The sequence below is a fragment of the Humulus lupulus genome, chromosome 5, assembly GCF_963169125.1.
Source record: "Humulus lupulus chromosome 5, drHumLupu1.1, whole genome shotgun sequence".
NCBI lineage: Eukaryota > Viridiplantae > Streptophyta > Magnoliopsida > Rosales > Cannabaceae > Humulus > Humulus lupulus.
The window spans coordinates 115,069,793-115,088,046 of NC_084797.1; positions in this window are offsets into that span (position 1 = coordinate 115,069,793).

The window sequence follows — 18,254 nt, forward strand, 5'->3', positions numbered from 1 at the left end:
TTGAGAGCCTTTGCTCGATCCTTGTCAAGCAATCTCCTCTTATGCTGCACTGCTGGATAGCTTTCATCCACGTTGAGCACGTGGTTGATCACAGTTGGTGAGATACCCACCATATCCTTGTGAGACCAGGCGAAGACATCTTGATTCCTCCGCAAAAATTCTATCAGCTGTGCTCTCACTTCTGCCTTCAACTTTTTTCCAACCTTGACTCCTCTGGTCGGATCATTCTCATCTATTGGGACCTCCTCTAACTCCTCGGACGATCCCACATCACTTTTATAATCCCCAAAGCAAGGATCAAATTCCCTTCCCTCGCTTTGGGCAACGCCCTATTTAGTGACTTCATCACCAAATGGGGCTTTTTGTTCTTTTAAACCAAGACTGCCTTCTTGGCCAAACTCTTCTAACATCTCTTCCTGATCGGTTACAACTGCAAAACTTAGGTCGACATCCATCTCGTCTACCTCCTCTTTCTCAGCACAAACAATCATGTTGCTCTCCTTGGCCCCCTTCCTTGCTTTAGCTACCGAGGCATTATAACACTCCCTAGCCTCTCTCTGGTCTCCTCGGACGCAACCTATGCCTGCACTGGTAGGGAACTTCATGGAAAGGTGCCATATTGAGACTACCGCATGCAAGGTGGTGAGTAGTGGTCGACCAATAACCAAATTGTAGGCGGACGGGTAGTCGACAATCAAAAACTCGGTCATCACTGTCTCATGCTTGGGAGCATCCCCTGTTGTGACTGGCAACTTGATTGTTCTAGCTGGTGACAATCCTTCTCCAGTGAACCCATAAATGACTTGAGAGCATGGCTTCAAGTCATTGATAGATAATTTCATCCTCTCAAAGGATGATTTATAGATGATGTTCACAGAACTCCCTGTGTCAATCAAACACCTCTTCACCTTCATATTCGCAATTTGAACTGTCACGACGAGAGGGTCATTATGAGGATACCTCACGTGTCGAGCATCATCTTCAGTGAAAGTGAGGGACTCACTTTCGTATCGTGGGTTCTTCGGGGGCCGCTCCTCCACAGCCATAACTTCGGAGGTTGATGCTGCATCCAACTCATGACGAAGGGTGCGAGCATACCTCTCCCTTGCCTTATTGCTATCTCTAGCAAGATGTGGACCTCCACATATGGTGTCTAGTGGGAAGTCCACAGGCTCAGGTTGCAAGGGTGGGGATCGTTGCCGCTTGAACCCAGGGTTGTTGTTACTTCCTTCTCCCTGGGTCTTCTCAGCTCGATACTTCTTCAGTTTCCTCGACCGGAGGAGAAACTCCATCTCATCCTTGAGATGATTGCACTCATTCGTGTCGTGACCGTAGTCCCCATGGAAGCGACAGAACTTGTTCATATCCCTCTTACTCATCTCCTTCTTGATTGGTGGGGGTTTCCGGTAGGGGACCTCCTGATCACTTGCCAAATATATCTCCACTCGGCTCGCCGAAAGAGTGATGTAATTGGTGAACCGAGGTTCATACTTAGTTGGCTTTTCGTTTGATCCCGACTTAGCCTTCTTTTCATTGTGGCGGTCAGACCCGTTATTCCCACGTTTCTTACCACCATTTTGATCATTTCCACCATTCTTGGGAGGATCAGTCGATCCGCTCGGATTCTTTAGGCCCTTCTCTCCCTTCTCAATCGCATCATCCAATTTCATGTACTTGTCCGCCTAGTCCAGAAATTGTTGTAATGTTGAAATTGGATTGCGATGAATGCTGTTCCACAAAGGACTCCGATAGATAATGCCGGAAGAAATTGCCACCATCTTCCCCTCATCTCCAACTGCACTAGCTCGGTTAGCTTCTCTCATGAACCTTTGTATGTAGTTCTTGAGAGACTCATCCTTTCCTTGATTAATATCCGCCAAGTGATTGGCATAAACAGGAGGGGTCCGAGCAGCACTAAATTGCCTGCAAAAATCCTTTCTAAAACTTTCCCAAGAAGTGATGGAGTTAGGCTTAAACTTCCAATACCACTCCTGGGCAATGTCGGACAAGGTGGTGGGGAAGACTCTGCACCGATAGTCATCACTCACCCCGAGCAGCTCCATCTGATTTTCGAATTTCCCCACGTGCCTTATCGGATCTGCCTTTTCTGTATAAACTGGCAGTACTGGTGCTTTGTATTTCGCTGGTGGTTGGGCTGCTCTAATTCGAGCACAGAACGGGCTGCCACTCCGGTGGTCTACTGGATCAATCGCAGAGGGTCATTTTGACAGACTCTGAAGTGCTGCTATCAGAGGATCAAGCTGGGCTTGGATGCCTGCGGCCACCATTTGGGACTCATTCTCGGGACTGCCTGGTCGGGCGCTCTTCTTCGGCAGACCATCATCAAGTATTTCTACTTGACTGGTAGGTCGGATTGGATCTCGCCCTTCGACCGAGATGGTCCTTCTCCTATCAGCAATGACATCTCTTAGATTCTTCTGAGTAGTGTGCTTTCCTAATCGATCGAACACCGTACTCCGAGTTTTCTTGGAAGGTTTGCTAGGCGGAACATGCTCCTTGCCACAGCACTGGTTGGGATGCAGTGGTGGCCTTCCTATCTAAGCTGGGCGATCTTTTCCTCCTCGATGGTTGTTATCATTCTTCTCCTTCGTCTGGTCAGTGTAATGACTATCAGCTTCATCACGCCCACGCCCATCTTTGAAGTGGGAAGTTTCTTTACCTCGAGGAGCTCTATTGTGCTCCTGCTCAGGTGGAGTTTTCTTGCTACCTGATTTATGACTTCCAGACCTAGAAGTCTCTAATTAGTGGCTCCTTGAGGGGGTTCTGAAGTTCCCCCTTTGAGTTGAGGCAGTGCCTGATTGGACCCCATCTTCCTCCCGACCAGGTGGGTTACCACCACTCCTGTTTGGCCCTCGAGAATGGGGTCTATCAGTGTTCTTACGACCAGTTTCTGTGGTCCTTGCTCCTGGGGTGGCTGCTCCTCGTGCTGCAACTTGGGCATTGGCCCGGGTCAGTTGCATAGCTGCCTCCAGAGCGAGTGCAGCCTTGTGATGTCGCCTATCGGCCTCCTCCTGCTGTCGCCGGATCTCCTCACTCCTGGTGTTCATTTCCCATCTTTGCTGCTCGAATGCAGCTTTCTGCCTGGCCATTTCTTCAGCAAACGCCTCTTGTCTGGCGTTGAATTGTGCCATCTCCTCCTGGAAGGCCCCCATGGCTTCTTGGAGTTCTTCAACTTCTGGATTCACATCCTCGAGCATGACTCTAGGCTCAGTCTCATGGTCTTGTGGGCCAGGACCTTCTGATTTGGCAGGCTCTTTAGAGGAGCCTGTCTTCTTGGAGGCCGCATTAGTCTTCTTAGGCGCCATAATACTTCAGGGGTCATCTATCTTTCTCTTCAGGCACTCAATGGAAGCACCAAAATGTTGACCGCATTTTTGGCCAACGATGTGTAGACGTCAAAAACGACAAAAACCTTCAAGAGAAATAAACGACACAGACAATTTTTATAGTGGTTCAGCCCCAACGTGTTGGTAATAGCCTAATCCACTTAGAGTTGTGATTATAGATCTGCACTCAAGATCACATGAACTTGAGTCAACTAAGTTTCTTCAGTGCAAATTACAATAATACAAGAATTCTCTCAAATACAAGTACTCTCTCTCTCTAGAAAATAAGAATTCGAATCAAAAGTTCAAAAGTCCCCCTTATGATGCCATAAGCCTTGTATTTATAGGCTTAGGATCGTACAGATGATATCCCCCAATAATCGGGATATTTTGTTATTCACCTTATATTCAATTTACAATAATATTCAAAATATAATAGTACACTATATTTGTGGGATAAATGAGAGATTCCCGCGCAAGCCAAGACCGATTCTTGTTGAAGTTGTTCCTGGGATCTCTTGCGTAGCTTTGCTCTATCTAGTCGATCCATATCTCATTCAAGCTGGTCGACCACACCTTCTCTGGGCAGACACGCACCTGACTGGGCAGACATGCACTTGACTGGGCAGACATGCACTTGGCTGGGCAGACATGCACTTGGCTGGTCCGACATGGTCATGACCGATTGGCCAAGGTCATGCCTGGTCGGCCAAGGTCATGTCTGGTCGGCCAAGGTCATGCCTGGGCAGATAAACACTTGACTGGGCGCACAAGGTCATGCCTAGGCAGGCAAACATGTGACTGGGCGGACAAGGTCATGCCTGGGCAGATAAACATGTGACTGGTCGGACGAGGTCATGCCTGGTCGGTCATGACCCTTCTCTGGCCAGTCAATATTCTTCATTGTTCTAACGGGTCACTCCTAAGCCAGGTCACCCAACCATTCCTTACCATTTGTCATTTCTGTTGCCACGTCATCGTTTTCAAATTTTGGGGATAACACAAGCAATGAATGAGGTACCACTGAAGACGGTTGTTATAGACGATGATGAACTGATTAGGGAAGCCCTAAAGGTTGTAATGCCCAATGCAATTCATAGGTTATGCTTTTGGCATATATATAACAATGCAATAACTAAGGTTACAGATCCGGGTTGGGCGGCTGAGTTCACTAAATTTTTCCATCATTACTACACTGAAGAGGTGTTTGAAGAGAGATGGGGAAATGTTGTAGCCTAGTATTGGTTAGGTGGTAGAAAATATGCTAAGCGTTTGTGCGCCCTGCGTTATAGCTACGCAAAAACCTTTTTGAAAGGTTAACTTTTTTGAGGGGATGATGAAAACAACATGAGAGCATTAACTCAATGTGCAAGAAGAAACTAAACAAGACTATGAAGTTGTGTTATTTTGTACGAGAAATAGATGTAGTTGTTTCATGGATCCGGAAACGAGAAGTGAGGAAAACTACGACTCCATGCACACAACCCCTAACTTAGGGGAGACGAACATGGAAAAGGTTTTTAGAGGAAGCGTCAAAATTGTACACTCGTAACATTTTCTTCTGGGTGGGACAACAAATCATTAAGGAAGGTAGACAAAAAGTTCAATCAGCCTTGGAAAGTATGGAGGGAAACAAATTTGAGCTATAAAATACACAAATCCAAGGTTTAGGAGATTGGTTTATGTTAGAATTGAAGAAAAATTATTCAACTGTGACTACCAATAGTTTCCTTCGTTTGGTATCCCTTGTCAGTACATATTTGTAGTGATGAAGCACATGCACTTGACTACAATTCCTAGTGGAATGGTCCTCACAAGATGGACGGTTGAGCCTTGTACTAGTCAATTGACAAATGATGAGTCAACGCAAACATGCAAGTATAATGCATCTCAACAAAGAAGTTGGTTTGGATAGGTCATGAGCAAGACCGACGACATAGCCTATCTTGCCTCTAGGAAAGGGTTTAGTTACAAGATTGCAATGGATGACTTGAATAATCTATGTGCAACACTTCAGCAACAACTGGTCAATGGGACATGAGATGCTCACAATCACGATATTTCGAAGAGAAAGAAAATAAACTTGTCCAACCCATATTTTACAAAAAGCAAAGGTATGACAAAGATGAGATGAGATCCACTACAAAGATGTCGTAAGTGTACAATTTTTGGCAAGTCAGGGCACAAGAAATCAACGTGCCCTAAGAAGAAGAAGAAAAAGATAGAACTCACTACAGATTCAAACCAGTCAGAAATGAATGGGGTCAATGATGGTGGTCCATTGGCAGGGAGTGACAAGGGCATTGGAAGTCCTTTGTTCTATGACAATGATATCAATCTTGATCTATGCGAGTATAAAAATAATTTTGTTCCATCACACATTTCTTGTATTTGTGAATCAGAACTTACGTTATGTGATAAATTGGTATATATATTAGATGACATTGTAGTGTATAATGTTTACTAATATTAAACAAGTTACATAAAGATATGTTACAAAATTTATCGAGTGCCAGAAAAATGACTAGTTTCATGAATGAAACCATCTTTGATTGATTGTTATACATACTATGCAAATGGTTATAGTGCGTCACTTTTTATTTTCAAAACAGTTACAGTACAAGCTCAATGAAAAAGGAAAAAATTATACTTATGCATTTAGGTTATATTGTAGACAGTTAAACTTCATTGTATTGCAATTAAAGTATTATAATTAAACACAGGTCACTATATTTTGTTACTTTTGCAAATGTTAACCGCAACAATATTTCATATTTCAAACTTTGTTGCCAGAGTCTCTAAATTTGGAATATAAAATTTATAGAAATTTAACCTTTTTTTTGGTAACTAGTTACAGTGGGTTTACAAATAATACACTCTTAGGTAATGCATAATAGACCCAGATACACAACCCTGTGTACGTCATTGAACTTTGACAACTACTATAGTATTAGGGTGTTAAAAAATTTGGAGACAATTTACGTCGGTGTGTGCGATATTCATTTTAAATTCCAACAAGTTAAAAGAAGCAATGCACTTAATTATAAAACCAATTAAATTGTGATTGTTATGAAATGATTAACAATTGCATGCGAACAATTAAAAATCACACTGCACCAATACATGGTGGTATAGGGTATACATTCCATGTAAAGCAATAACTACAAGTTGTAGGTTTGAGCTTTTTGTACTGATTTCCAACATCAGTGAACATTTTAAAGTTTTGATTTATTGTAAATAGTGACACTATGAAACTAACATAACTTGTAACCAATTATATCTGTTTCTATATTAAATTTATATTCGTGACATGAAAAGGGCTCACATTGTGTAACTGGTTACATTTATGTTAGTTTATTGACAACCACTCCAATTTGACACAAAGTTTTAAAACTAAGTTATAACAAATTTGATTAACTAAAGGATTCATAGGGAAAATGGTTGTAACTCGTATTATCCATCATTCATCAACTCCAAATACCTTATCAAAATAATGTAGAATTTAGACTCATATTTTACACGGACTTTAATATATTTTTTTAACAGATACACAAATGAGAGGGGAAGATTGTACCAGTTTAAAGGGAACCGAGGAAGACAACCAAATGGTAGCACCAATCACCAATATATTGTCTTTAAGCATAATCAAGTTGGCGTACGTTCCCCCTAAGAAATAGAACTCCCAAACATCTACTAATATTTTTGCACTTAACAAATAAGTACTACGATGGAGAATATATACCTTTGCGTTCAGCGAGGAAGGAAAAATTTGTAAATCATGTGGGGGACCAAGCATTAATAAAATTTTATGAAGGTGTATGTGACCTCTTAAATTGCAAATAAAATAAGGTAATCGATCACAGTGTAACATTTCATTCAGCTAGAAATGAAACGAACAACCATCGTAATAACAAACTAATTCTATTAATAATCATCTTTCCAGTTTATAAGCAAATATGTCCCAGACATAATACTTCATTCAATGATTTGGAGCGGTGTCAAAATTACAAGGGGATTGGCCACTGACAATAACACTCATAGAATATTGACAATGTTCACAAATAGACTTACTAAAAAATTCGGTTTCGCAAGCTGGGATTATGACGATGAAAGTTTTTTGCCAACATACCTACAAAAAAATGACGTGAATCAATTTTATAACACCTTTCCACTTGCTTACCATTGCCACACTATACCTGGACCTTTTTTTTATGTACAACAAAAACGTACATAGCAAATTAGAAATGTTTGATATTAGACACGGAGATGTTAGAGTCATATGGGATGTCGATATGCCCTTGGAGCCGTTACAAAATTCTTCCCCTATAGGTTGGATAGATGGGGGTAAGGTAAAGTTATTGAAAACATAAAAAATTGGGCAATGAGACTTTAACGGTAATAAAGCTTAAAAAATAAACATGTGGCCAACTATGGGGCATAAGGTGGATCCATGGTGTACTGTATAAGGTGTGAATGACCAAGAGAACATAATTTGCAAAAGTTAAAGAGTATATCAAACAAGATTTAAGTGCTTGTTTTAAATGTTATTGAATTACAGACTAGTTCCCAAAGTTTGCCAAATTTTGAAAGATATGTGTCGAACTTTATTCAAAATATCACATACAACTTATATACTGATACTAGTGAATGAACGAGTTCTATTAAAGTTTTTGAGGGAATGTTTCTTTGTTACTCTTGTATACCTAATATTTAATTTTGGCATGTTGCATACTGTGTTCACAATTGAACAGGTCCACATTAGACGGTGTGAATGTTGTATACTGCATGAAAGATAAATTATTTTTATTTGATCGTCAAAGTCAAGCATCTATTGCTATAAATTTCCCACTATTAGTGAAGAAGGTATATTGTATTGGATTTTATAGGGATTTTGTGCTCCTCGGAGTAAGGAGTGTGTCCATGTCCAACTATTATTCCTATCGAGACCAAATATTAGAGGTATACCAGACCAAATAATACGTGTGGTGTAATGGTTCTAAGGTATTGGCACTTAATTCCTGGGGTCTATATTACATTGATAATGGCTCGGTCTATAACCCTATTCTTCATGGGGAAAATTAAATGCCACCCATCCGACACAAAAGAACTATTAATACCAGTGAGTTGGTGCAACAAAATTGTGATGCAAGTTCATCTGGAAAAGTATTCATCTCATCCTTTAGGAGATGCCCCATGATAGAAAACTTTTGAGCAACCTGTACAAAAAAAATGTGTGTTGTTCTCTGTTAAGCGTTAGTTCGACTGTCACCAGTTACACTGGAAAACGTGACATCTGATTTTGTTGAACATTAAAATGTATAACCAATTACAGAAACCATATAGTCATATTCTTTAAGTCATTTTTATTCTTTATATGTGTAACCAGTTACATTACATCCGTCAACGCTACATTTTTACCAATTAATGTAAAGGTAACTGGTTACAAAAACATATGAATTTTCTGTTTTTGGAATTACAGTACTTCGTGTATGTAACCGGTTACACTAAATTCTGTAAACGATAAATTTTTATTAAGTTTCAAAATTGTAACCGATTACAAAATTTGTATTGTAAAATATGTTAAGGCATTTTATGCTCTTCCTGGGTGTGACCGATTACAATAAAATCAGTCACAGGTAAATTTTGAGAACGTTTAAAATATGTAACCGGTTGCAGAAAACGTATTGTGCCATCTATTTTCGGATGTTATGTTATTAAAGGATGTCAGTGGTTACAATCAATAATGGCATTGCTAAATTTTAATTACAATAAATTGTGTCACTTCTTACTTTTAAACACATATCATGAATGTAATCGGTTACGAAAATCATATTTTATCATCCTTTAATAAATTTTATAATTTCGTGGAAATAAACGGTTACTAGAAAATTTGTCACCCCAATATTTTTAACACATGTAAAAAATGTAACTAGTTAGGAATTTTGTATTATGTCATCTTTCAAGGGATTTTATGTTCTTCGTCGATGTAATCGGTTAAATAAAATGTGTCACCAATACACTTGTGTGGGGTGTAAAAAATGTAACCGATTATAAATGTTGTATTGTGCCATCTTTCATGGAATTTTATGTTCTTCGTCAATGTAACCTGTTACAATAAAAGGTGTCACTCATAAACTTTTGTTGGGTGTAAAAAATGTAACTGGTTTCAAATTTCATATTATGTCATCTTTCAAGGCATTTTATGTTCTTTGTTGACGTAATTGGTTACAGTAAAATGTGTCACCGATAAACTTTTGTTAAGTGTCAAAAATGTTACTAGTTACAAATTTTGTATTCTGTCATCTTTCAACGCATTTTATGTTCTTCGTTGACGTAACTTGTTACAATAAAATGTGTCACTGATAAACTTTGTTGGGTATAAAAAATATAACCAATTACAAATTTTGTATTGTGTTGTAATGTCCCAAATTTGCTAATAAGGCTTAGTGCCTTGATTAGTGTGTCAGGAGGACATAAATGGATATTATGTCTATTTATGTGATTATATATATGTGGTTATGTGAATTATGTGAGTTATATTATGATATGACTGTTCACGCATGTTTAAGTGTATTAAACATGCTTGCGGGCTCGTTTCTAATTAGAAGGGCATTTTGCAATTTGGACCCGCTGAGGGTATATCTGTAATTATACGTGCTTTATGATTGAGACCTAATTATGTGGATATATGTGTGTTACTCGGCACGAGGCAATCCTAGTGAGCAATTTAGCAGAAAAGTAACAACCAGATTAAATACCCGACTTGGGGAGAGGTTATGGGTATTTTGGTGAGTTGGTAAATGACCGTGATTTATTGGGTAATGAGAATTAATTTGGTGAGTATTTGGGGGTGATGGATTTAATTGGAAATTAGGCCAAAACGACAAATTTTCCCTTAGGCTTGACTTTTGGGATAGGCTTAAGGTGAGGGCAAAATGTTCATTTTACCATTTGGGTAGACAAAATCAAATAAGTGTTGAGCACTAAATGTTATATTACGTGATACACATTTTTCTCTCGCATTTTATTTCTCTTGGTTCTCCTGTGAAAAGATTTTAGAGGGTGGAGACAATCAAGCTAAGATAGGAATTTTGGAAGAAATCTTGAGTAATTGGTACTCGCTGATGGGATTAGAAGCTGTTGAGAGACCAAAGGGAAGCTAGGAATCCAAAATTCTGCAGCTGAGGTAAGGATTTGCTTAAGTTTTTGTGAAGTTCATGGTATTCTTGAGGGGGGATGGCTTCTGAATTCTATTTTTTTTGGGTGCTTTTTGTATTGTTTAGAGGATGGTTTGAGGTTAGGAATTGAGTTAAACACTGATTTGAAAGTTTGTGATGGTTTGAATTATGGTTTAAAGCATTTGATTTTCAAATTTGGGGAAAACCTGACTTCTTGGAACTGAATGGTGATTCTAGGTTTTGATTTGATTTTGGGTAAACTTTTTTCATTTATATGCTTCTTATGATGTGTTATTTTGGTTTTAAGGCTTGGTTTTGCCTTGGAACAAGTTTGGGTTGAGTTTTAGTTGATTGAGCTCAAGGAAAAATGCAGAAAAAACCTAGTTTTTTTGGGTTCCCGAAGGAGCCTTGCGTCGTTGGGGCTGTTCAGGAATTTGGGAGAGTTCCTGGGCGCTGCGGGGCCTGTTGAGCTGCATCGCGGCGCCATGCTATTTTTCAGGCCCTAATTTTTTATTATCTTTTTACGTCTTGGCCCGGGGGCTCGGAGGATGGTTCCACCACCTCGTTTGGAGGAATTAGAAGTCCCCAGAGCGTGGGATTGGTCCCACATTTTGTTTTAGAATTTTATCATAACAAGGATATTATTTATGGTTGTGACTAGGATTACCACTAGGCTCGAGGAAGGATCTTGCTCGGAGGTCGTGTTTATTTGTCAGCACAGGACCAGAGGTAAGAAAATATCACCTAGATTGTGGTTAGGGCTTCAGCCCCAGTTGTCAAACATGGCTATAATCATTCTTAGAGTATTTTATTAAACGTGTTTGATTGCGTTGTGCATATTTGTGGTGAGTGAGGTATGCTCACCTGTTGTATCTTATTGAAAATCTCAGCTTAAAAGTCGAGGGAGGCAACAACGAGCTGAAGGCAGACCTATATGTGGCTAGGCCAACCCAGAAGCATGATATACACTTGTACGACCCCATGGCTCCTTGAAATATAAAGCGCGAGGTATGCTGGGCTAATTCTAAGTATAGTTAAAAAGGGAATAGGGCAAGGGGGCCCCGGTATGGATCTATGGCAGCTTATTTAGATTGAACTTGGTATGCTTATTACCCTTGAACTATCGGTAAATATATGATATAACTGATATTCCGCCAACGTGTTGAATGTGGGGCCGGACGACCTTCGCATTGAGCGTGAGGCTGATCGGCAAGTGTATGGAATGCAAACTATGAAGGGGATTTTAGTTTGGAGGGTGCAGTCCCTACTCGCCCGATAAAAACAGTAAGTTGAGTGCCTAAGTACGCATCTTGCTCAGTTGGGCCGCTCGACAGGACTTTTTACTTGGCTGTGTAATTGAAGGCAAGTACAGCTAAGGGTGCGGTCCGCACTTGCCCGACATGAATCGCGAATTGAATGACTATGTACGCATCTAACTCGGTTGGGCCATTCTCAGGACTATTTTCCACGGCCGTGTAATTTTTTATATGATTATTACGAGCATCTTTGTAAACTATGGAACATGATTTCAAATTTATATGGTTCAAATAAATGTATTGGATAATTGAGAAGCATGTATTAATTGCTTTTGAATATTTGGATATTGTTATGCTTTGTAAGATTTTCTTGCTGCGCCTTAGCTCACGGGTGCTCAATGGTGCAGGTAAGGGAAAATAATAGTTGGACCATCTCTTATTTGGAGAGCTTTAGGGGTGGGGTGTAGATAAGTGGCCTGCTCCACGGCGATGGTCGAGATTACTTGTTGGAACTGGGGTTGAACCCTGAATTTTGCTGCCTAAGCCGACTTTTGTGTTTATGTTGTTTTTGTCTTAGTTTATAAACTCTTTTGGGATCCCATGTACAAACATAAACCTGTTAATGAAATGGTTGTTGTTGACCAAAAGTTTTAATACAAAATCTTAGGGTTAGTTTTAATTACACGGTTTAAGTCCAAATTACTCGTTTAGCAAGTTAAGCACAATTTAAAATACATAGTGTAACGGTCTTGGATTAGTAGGGCGTTGCAGTATTGTGTTATCTTTGAATGCATTTTATGTTCTTCGACGGTGTAACCGTTTACAATAAAATTTGCAACCCCTAAACTTTTGTTGGGTGTAAATAATGTAAGGATAGGGCATACAATATATAAGTTATCTCCTTCCATATTTATGTCTCTAAAACACATAAAATCTTCAGGGGCGACAAATGTCACCCCTATTAACCCAAAAAGTCACCTTAGTTTCCCCTAAAAATTTGTTGCTAATACGGTACGGCTAATGTGCATTACTAGTAGCGAAAATGTATGTCGCCGCTAATAATTAAACATTATCTGCTGCTAATACTTTCAACGTTGCCGCAAAAGGTTGATCTATTTGGAGGTTTCATAATCGTTTTTCACCGCTAATAATAAGTAATTCCCGCTAATGTTATATTATTAGAAGTCGCCCCTAATATTTATTAATAAAAAATTTAAAACTTTTTTAAATAATATTTTTCAATTCATAAAAACAATAACAATTACACATTAATTAAATATTCAAATGAATTCATTCAGATAACAAAACTAATATAAATATCCTTGCATGCAATAATATTTATTTATTAATACTAATTATTTAATATAAGCGTCCTAATCTCCAAATTCTGTTGCATCGTCCATATCATCCTCTTGCGGCACCTACCAGGTCAGCAGTGGTTGTGGTGTCTATAGAGGCATCGGCCATGGACACAGTGGAGGTAGCAATGATCCCCCAACTCCATACATTTATGGATAGAGATAGGGCGGAGGTTGAGACGACAATTCACTCATATTAGGAGGCAGAGGTTGCAATGAATGTTCTCTTATATTAGGAGGATAAGCCTAAGGATACAGAGGCATCGGCCATTGATACATGTATGAGTGGGCCGAAGGTTGAGACGACCACGATGGTGCAGGCATGTCAGGATGGACTTATGAATGCTGAGAAGCTGAACCTTGGGACATGTGAGGTGCCTGAGGTTTAGAAGACGCATCTACATACTTCTGGTAAAACCTTTGACAAGCATTCTGTTTCTCTACGTTTGATGTCAGACGTTTTTTAGGTGGAAGCTACTGACACATGTACTAAAGCTGCTCATTCATGGTATTAACCATATAAACAAATTGATGTGTATAACCAACCAACTTTTGAGGTGCTGCTTGAGACTGAGTGTATTGTGAGGGATGAGTTAATGCTTTACCACTAAAAGCGCAATTGGTGGAAGAGCCACCGAGCAAGAAGCCGTTGAAGAGATAGGGGAAAACGAGCAGCCTCATGCTACCCCTACTCCCACGAGGAAAAGAACAGGGGGAATAAGTGTTATCCAAAAAACAGGATAACATATAGTTTGTGCTTTTCCAGTCTTTGTAGCACCATCCTGAGATGTTTCTCATCTTCTTCCTCTGACTGAGAATAAACTAGAATTTCATCAATGAAGACGATCACAAACCAATCCTGACAGTCTTCGCACACCCTGTTCATCATATCCATAAAATCTGCTGGTGCATTAGTCAAATCAAACGACATGACTAGAATCTCATAATGCCCATATCTGGTGCGAAAAGCAGTCTTCGGTATAAACTAGAAGATCTATCTTTGAGAACACCGCCTTACCCTGCAACTACTCAAACATGTCATCTATCCTTGGCAGAGGATACTTGTTCTTAATAGTTAACTTGTTCAGTTCTTTGTAATCAATACACATCCTTAGAGAACCATCCTTATTCTTTAGAAATAGGACAGACACACCCCATGGAGAGAAACTTGGTCTACTAAAACCCAAGTCTAACAACACTTGTAACTGTACCTTCAATTCTTTCAACTCTGCTAGGCCCATTTGGTACGGTGCCCTAGACATTGGCTCTCTCCTTGGTGCCAGTTCGATAACAAATTTTATCTTTGTGTGTGGCGGCAACCTTGGTAAATACTCTAGAAACACATCCATGAACTCACAGACTAATCAAGTCTCTTTTGGTCCCATTAGCATGACTTGAGTGGTATCTACCACACTGTCTAGGAATCCTATGCAACCACTACGCAGTAGGTTTGTAGCCCACAATACTGATATCATAGGTACACAGGGTCCATGCACAGTGCCAAAAAATACAAAGGGATCCTCACCCTCTAGCTCAAAGGTTACCATCTTCTTCTTGTAGTATATGGTTGCCCCATACTTTACTAACTAGTCCATGCCCAAAATCATGTCAAAGTCATTCATAACAAACTCTATCAAGTCGAGTGACAATTATCTGCCATCCTGTAACGCCCTGGGTAACCAAGACCGTTACACTGTGTGTTTAAAATAGTGCAAGACTTGCTAATCAAGTCTTTTAAACAAAATGTGAATCTAATGCCATCAAAGGATTAGGAATAAGAGATTTTGGTCATAAACAGGTTATTTTATTAAAAATGACAGTTTTGTACATGGAATCTCAAAACAGGGTTTAGATGACATATTTACAAAAAAATCCAGAAGTTATAAACAACTCAGGCCATTCTAATGGCAAAATACACATTTTAGGTTTCCGTCCTTGTACAATCCTTCGACCGTGGCGGCCGAGCAGCTGACAATGTACACCTCGCCCCCAGAGCTCTCCAACTCATGGTTGAATCTACATACCCTTGCCTTTACCTGCACCACGTAGCACCCGTGAGCCGAAGCCCAGCAAGAAAACATAACAACATAGCATGATCAATATTAATAACTAACTATTCCACAAAGTATAACCAAGTATTCAACAATTCATAACATTCACCTATTCAGTGGTAACAATAGACAAATTAACAGTTTGTCATCCAGATAATCAACATATCATATTCCTCAGGTTAACAACAATAATCACATTCATAATCAACAGTTTATCACAACCATCAAATGATACACAGGGTCAGCGCCCTTAGGTCGCACCCTCTGTTTAACCCACTATCTTCGGCTCACTTAGGCCACCCCCAGTGTTATACCCACTGACTCGGGCCAGCTTAACCGAGCTCAGTGATTAATAAGCTGTCCTCAGCTACCAGTGGCTGAGCCGCGCCCTGTGCAAAAATATTGATTCCGGCACTCTTAGGCCGTTTATCATATGTCCCCATGGCATAATACCATCTCATGACATCATATTCAAGTATAGGGAGCTGTTAGTCCCTTTATGTTCACATGGTTTAGCACAATCACATAACAATGCATACAAACATAGGGAACACTTAGTCCCAACCTAACCACATAATCGAGTGCAGTTTTCTTACCTCTTGTTCGAGCGAGAAACACATTACGAACAACCCTTGAGAACAATCGATCCTTTGATCCCTTATCGGTCACCTAGTCATAACCAAATATGGAATCCAATTAGTGAAAACTTCTATAAAAGGGCTTAACCTAAACCTCTCTCCCGAGACCCCAAATTGTACCCAAACGGTGAGTAGATTTGATCCCGAGCCCTAAGGATTGAAACCCCTAGCCAAAAACCCTTTAAAACACCTAAAATGAGCATTTGAGAAAACAGGGTAGCGCTACAGCGCTACCCCCCTATCACCCCAGCACTACAACCAGGGACATTTTGCCCTGGCTAGAGCTGTAGCGCTACCCTCTGGGTGCTATAGCACTAGGATCAAGCACACATGGCCCTGATTCTTCTTCCTTCAAATTCTCCACTTCCAACCTGATTCAAAATCTTCCAAACACCATTTAAACCCCCAATTGAACCCAAATACCATATATACTAGTCCTAGGCATCATAACCTAACCTAGCTTTGCTAAAAACCCCATTGAATTCTCTACTTTCAAACCCAAAATCTCAACTGAAAAAAATAAGAAAACAGAGTAGAAAACTAAAATTCTAATGGTTAGAATCTTACCTCAAACTCAGTATGAACTCCTCTTCAATGGTGGAGCAATACCCTAGATCCTCAAAAATTGTTTCCCTAGCTTGGTTCCTCAAAAGAAGCTTCAAAATCCAAAGAAAAATGGAAGGGAGATGATGTACAGGAGAAGAGGTGAAGTGCTCTGTTTTGCTTCCTATTTTCTACAGCCTTCCTTGATTCATATACATCCTTAAGGTAAAAAGACCTAAATGCCCTAAAGTCTAATTAAAATCCTTAACAGCCACCAAGGGAAAAATTGTCCTTTCGCACCTATCTCATTAACCATAATTAACACCCTCCAATTCCCGTTATTCTCAAAATTCTCGAATACCAATAATTCATATCTCGTTACCCCTTAACTCCCAGCAACACTCTAATCACCAAATTACCCCTGGACTCACCTCGAGCGCCGAACTTAATCCTGTTATGACCAAACCGCTAACTTATACCCAAAGTTCGTCTCATGCCAAACAACTCGAACAAATCCACATTATAATGTGGCCTCAACAATAGCTTACCATTAAGCACACAAATATACAATTATGCCCTCAATGGGCCAAATTATTGAAATGCCCTCATAACAAAATATATACCCATATGCATGCATTTATCATCAAATAATAATATGATCCACATAATCATGTATATAATCATATAATGGCACAATAAATCAATTATGGCCCTCCCGGCCTCCTAATCGAGGTCCTAAACCTCATTAGGAAATTTGGGTCGTTACACATCCACTATCACTGGAAATGATCTGATCCATCTCCTAGAGAGTACTAAATCCCCAGTGGGAAATAGTGTTCCAAACCACACAGTATAATAATTCCATGGTCTACACAGTCTATCAATTATCCTACTAGAAACCAAAGAGTGTGTTGCACTAGCACCAGAAAGCTGACCTGTCACTACTGAGGGACTAGCCTCATATTCTACATGCGTCAGAGCAAACACCCGAGCTGGCGTCAGGTTGTCTGTCTTCTTAGGCTCCTCTTTCGTTACTCTTGGGCAATCTTTCTTTAAGTGTCCCATTATCCCGTACAGCAAGTAGGCCTTTGGCCAACACTCTCCCACATGGCGCCTCCCACTACTGGTGCACTCTGGGTAAGTTCTTCGGCCCCCAATGTTGCACTGGCGGCCTATCTATATACCAAATGGCTGTTGGGATATTATGCCCTAATCCAAACCCAATGTTTTTGTAATCTCATTTTATTATCAATAAAAGAATATAAATCATTTTTTGACTTGGTCAATCACTTTGCTCACATGTTTTATTTTCATGATTATTTGTTTAATATAAAGAGAAATTAGGGCAGATTTATTAATTAAGATAAATTGGTATCTAAATTAATAAATAAGTTTAAGTCAAGGTTTAAATTATAAATACTTAATTTGATAATTTCGACCTAGGGCTTCAAATTGGCTATTATTTTATTGATCTTTTAATTAAATTAAATGGCCTAATTGAGTCTATAAAAGGAAGTCTTAGAGAGAAAATGATAGATAAGTTTGACAAGTCAGAAGTAAGATTTTCTGATAGGTTTTAGATTCTCTCTAAACACAAGTCCTTTTCTAAGCCTCTTCGTTATTTTCTCTTCTTCTCTCTGTATCTATCTCATGTGTTGAGAATTTCCCACTCTAGTCTAGGTGATTCTAAGGATACTTTGTAAGATTGTGAAGAAAATAGAAGATTGGTTCCATTTCTTGATAATACTCTGCGACAGAAATGATATAAGAGTTTGAGAAACTGAAGGAATGACTCTTTCATTCTGTTGCATATACTATAAGTATTCTTATCTTTGTTTCTCTTTGAATTCAATTTTAGAAACATGTTCTTGGTTATCTCATAT